Source organism: Silurus meridionalis, chromosome 27 (genome assembly GCF_014805685.1).
Source record: "Silurus meridionalis isolate SWU-2019-XX chromosome 27, ASM1480568v1, whole genome shotgun sequence".
Lineage (NCBI taxonomy): Eukaryota > Metazoa > Chordata > Actinopteri > Siluriformes > Siluridae > Silurus > Silurus meridionalis.
Window position 1 is genome coordinate 5905663 of NC_060910.1, and position 4898 is coordinate 5910560.

The 4898-nt window shown below is 37.1% G+C and overlaps 1 long non-coding RNA gene across 1 annotated transcript; it reads right to left on the minus strand.

Annotated features, from left to right (window-relative positions):
* Nucleotides 1–1546: 1546 nt before the first annotated feature.
* Nucleotides 1547–2632, minus strand: LOC124380908. Its single transcript, XR_006924751.1, has 2 exons — nucleotides 2502–2632; nucleotides 1547–1910 (listed from the first exon to the last, which is right to left on the minus strand). It is a non-coding gene; the product is annotated as an uncharacterized LOC124380908 (long non-coding RNA).
* Nucleotides 2633–4898: the final 2266 nt, after the last annotated feature.

Consider the following 4898-nt stretch of genomic DNA (forward strand, 5'->3'; position numbering starts at 1 on the left):
GCAGACAGGTACAGTTACAGGTGCAGACAGGTACAGTTATAGGCGCAGACACAGGTATAGTTACCGGTGCAGAAATGGCTACAGTTACAGGTGCAGACAGGTACAGTCACAGGTGCAGACACAGGTATAGTTACCGGTGCAGAAATGGCTAAACTTACAGGTGCAGACAGGTACAGTCACAGGTGCAGACACAGGTATAGTTAAAGGTACAGTTAGAGGTGTAGATACAGGTACAATTACAGGTGCAGACACAGGTAGAATTGCATGGACAGATTTAAGTAGAGATACATGTACAGGTACAGATACAGTTACAGGGACGAGTACAGGCATAGATACATATATGGGTATTAGTACAAATACAGATACAGGTTCCAAATAGGTTACATTAATTCAGGATGTACACATCTAATCTGCAATATATATATATATATATATATATATATATATATATATATATATATATATATATATATATATATGTGTGTGTTTTTTTATAGTGTGAGCATCATCACAAACCAAATTTACAGAAATACATAGACTGAGAATATAATTTTTTTAAAGTGATAAATATATCCCTACATATTTATCCCAGATTTTATGGAAACCACATAAAATCTATCTGATCTGGTAAAATCAAATTGAAAATGAACACTTTTTTTCTACTTTAATCTAATACTTATCATTATAATCTAATATGATCTAATGTAAACAGTACAGCCTCTAAATGAATATAATTTATCAAAATGAGTTAAAGTTAAAGTTTCTACTGATATAAATGTGAAATGTGTAAAAAAAAACAACAACAACCTTGAAGTGCTGTTGTATGAAGTGCTGCAAGAACTGCAATTTTGTCTTCAATAAAAAACAGGAGAAAAAACTGGACATATGTCCTCACCCTCACTTTATAATCCACACCTTTCCTCTAACCCTGTGTGTGTGTTCATGTGCCTCTCTATAACAGGGCAGCCTCATATATCACCATCCTTCATTAAAAGTGCTAGCAGCCACAGCGTGGCTACATAAACACAGAGGTCTAGGCCATGCTCTCTTTCTCACCTCTCACTAGAGAACTTCAAAGTAACTCCACACACATGGCTCTCTGATGAATGTTCCCATCTGCCCACCTGATGTATGTCTCCATCGACCCCAGGCCCCCACCCCCCCAGGTTGGCCCGAACAGCCCCAGCCCATCCGCAACCTCTACTGAGAGCAGCCATTTGTTAGCGGTTAGCACTAGCTTGCATCTGGAGCCCCCACCCTGTCCTAATTCTGCATGCAAGCCCATCAATCCTTTTAACACAACACTTGGGCAAAGTCGTCCTGCCACACGTTACTAATGCTGCCTATTATTAACTCTATTTAACATAACGCTGTGCAAGGAGAGCTCTGAAAGTGGATTGTTTGGTCGCATGTTCGTATTAGAATTGAGAGCCAATTTATGAACAGAACGGTTTTAGCCATGAAGTGGTTAGCGTTGGGATAATGAATGGGAGGTTGAAGAGGAGAGACTATTTAATTTCACTTACACAGATAAAAATGCACAGAAATCCATTAGGCATTTATTTCGGAAAACATAATATTTTTTCACGGAACACCTGATTTGTTTTATATTCTTTTTATCATTTATATTCACCTGCTCATTTGTTCATTTATTCAACCAGCTTAACAAAATGGAATAATCGTATGTATTGTGAGATGCCTTAAAGTTTGCCATTTTGTGCATTCTGGGATGATTTACTGCTCAAGGTGGGTAGAAAAAGTGATCATTTGAGTTACTGTCAATTCTGTACTAAAAACCATGCAATTGGAAAAGTTTACTTTAAGGATCACTTTTTTAAATTCTGTTTGATGTGAAAACTTGAACTGAAGCTCTCGATTGGGACGAGTAGGACGATCGGGACAATCTCGATCTGTGGACAAATCGTGGACAGATAGCTGAAAGCGCTTTATTGTAAAACAGGTACATGTGATTTGCAAATAGGCTTAAAAAGAACAGATCAGCAACAATGTAACAAATCATATGATCACTGGTTTGGTAAATGAAGTAACAGAGAGCGTTTATATGATTCTAGAGACCTGTCTTGAATATAATTTGTATTTCAGTTTCATATAGCATAAAACTGAAAAACTCATTACACCACAGAATATTCAACACAATGGAGTCATGTTTGGTGTGATGTATGATGGCCATGTTTAGAGGCCATTGTGACTTTTGGGGACTGGGATTGCTCCGGAGCTGAGATCTCACATATATGGTCTGACATGAAAATAAAAGTTCACACAACATTATAAATGCACAAATAACAACATAAATGTCAGACTTGTTACATCTTTAATACAATATACCTACAAACAGAATAACTTACAGAGCTTGACTGAATAAGTCTGAAAACACATCCAACTAAAACAATTCACCTTTATGTTGAATATAGTGCATCAAGTCTTTAAGAATAAGTTTCTATTAAATTCTCACATATAGACTATGAAATTTGATCTTACACCTTTTCTGTCCTGTAGTTTCTTCAGGGTTGTTGTTGTCCTTTTGGTAGCTTCCCTGATAAGTTTCCTCCTCATCCTTTCATCAACTTTGGGGAGGTTGTCCTGGTCTTTGCACTTTGTGGTGCCACATTTGCTCCACTTATTGATGATGGTTTTTGTGTTCCATGGTACATTCAGTGCCTTATATGTTCTTTTTATATCCCTCTTCTGATTGGAACCATTTGGTCAATTTTGAAAATCCTAAAAGATTCCTATAATCCAATCATCTGTTGTCTTTGAACACTGGATTGACATGTTCACGACTGCCAATTAATGAAGCCAATTAATCAGACTCTTTCTTGCAGAGTGACTTCTCCTACGATGACCATCGAATCAGAACCAATAGGAGCGCCGAACCTGATGATGCAATGAACGCGACAACTTCAAAGCACCTCGAGGAAAATGTTGAAACGAGTCAGGTGGAAGCAAGAAGAGAAACCTACTGAGTTATGGAGGGAAAAGGAACGTTTGTATGTTTTTTTATTATCAAGAAAGGTCATGAACAAAATTACTATTAAAACTATCATTAAAACTACCATTAGTGAGAAAACCTGGGTCTAACGCTGTGTCACAGATTGATGTAAAATTTCAGATGAGTCTTTTTCTTCAGGTTTTGACTGTTGTACAGTTTGACATCATGACAATTGAGATCCTGCAGTGTGAAATGTGGATCATGTTTTTACAGTCTGACAAGCAACAATGTTTAGAAGGAATAATAAAAATCACACAGTTTGAGCCCAGCATTAGATGAATGCAACCTTAAACATTCAAGCAAAAACTACAGCATCTGGTTTTAATTAGAATCACTTGAATTGATGGCAGGTGTATGCAATTTACCTACAGACCTTATTTTGAATGGGACTGGTTAACAGTTTAAGCCCCATTATGAAAGGGTCTGCAGACTTATGCAATCAGGGTATGTTTTTTAAACGTCCCCAATTTTTTTTTTTATCTTTGGATTTTTTTTATCAACTTTATAAGGGAGCAACTTTATAAGGGTGTGTAGACATTTTGTATTCACTGTATTTATGATTATGCTTGAAGACTCTATTAGCAGTTTCTGTCTCTTAAAGATTAAATGAAACCTACACCACTAAATCTAAGCCTCATGCATCTTTTGATATCCAGGCTCTCATGATTCCTCTTAAATTCAATTGAACAATGCTTGAAGTAGTTGTATATTTTACAGCCTGCTTTTGTGGGAACATGCTGTGGTATAGAAACATTTGAGATCTATACACTGTGTGCATTACTAACTTCTCAATATGAATATGGCTCATTGAAAAGAGCAGGTGAAGAAGTTGTGTAGTTTATTAAAAAAACTTGATACAATGCTGTGTCATGTCACTGCAGGCGTGTTGTTTAAAAATAAATCATAAAAAGTCCCAAAACGCTGCACTTTTATACCTACATGTATCACATTACTGCAGTTTAAAAAGTACTGTGTGTTTATGCATGATAATAAATGTGGATAATTAAAGCCTTTTTGGGGGTTGATTGAATTACATTGGACAAAATTGAATTTTTTTTTTAAGCTACAGTAATTAAGCTTGGCTCCTGCCATTAACTGGACATTGTCCCGGCACTACACTGATGCTTTATCAGGCTGTGCAACATCACCTCTAAATTGCTTTGTCAATAAACTCGCCGGGCTTGACTTGACTTCGACATCTTTGTGCTGACTGACGGCGCAGGAGATGGCTGATAATTCAAAGAAATTGGAAGTGTGAAATCTTTAAGGGCCACTTCTTAGCAGTGCCAAATACCAGGGTATCTCTCCATCAGCACGTTGCTCTCACAAGACCTGGCATTGTTAATGGTCGCCTGTCTGTCCGTCAAGCCGCTGCTTCTGCTGGGATTTATCCCCTGTTTGCCTTCTTATCTCTGCTGGCTGGTGGGGCCTGGAGGCAACAACAGGTTTTGTGTGTGCGTGAGTGTGTATGAGTGTGTTTATATGTGTGCACATGAGAGAAATTGGATTGAGAGGTAGCAGGCTACAATCCTTACTTCACTCGCACATTTTTCTTTGGCTTTCAGATTTCACTTCGCTTTGCTTCACTTCAACTTCATTCAATTAAATTCAATAATCCTGTTTGATTATAACTGCAATAATGTACATATATTCTAAAAGTATGAATGACAATCCGTCTTTGCAGTGCTAATTATTGGCCAATTGAAAGAGTTATAAAATAATAAAACTCTAAGGTGTGCTGTGAACGGAAAATAATGAACTCTGATGTGGTAACAGCATCTACCCCAGCTCTTCTTTGATTCTTTTTTCTTTACCACCCTGCACCAAAAAGTTTATTTTTTTTATATTTGTTGTCCTAAGGCTTGTTTTGACAGATTACAAATCAAAT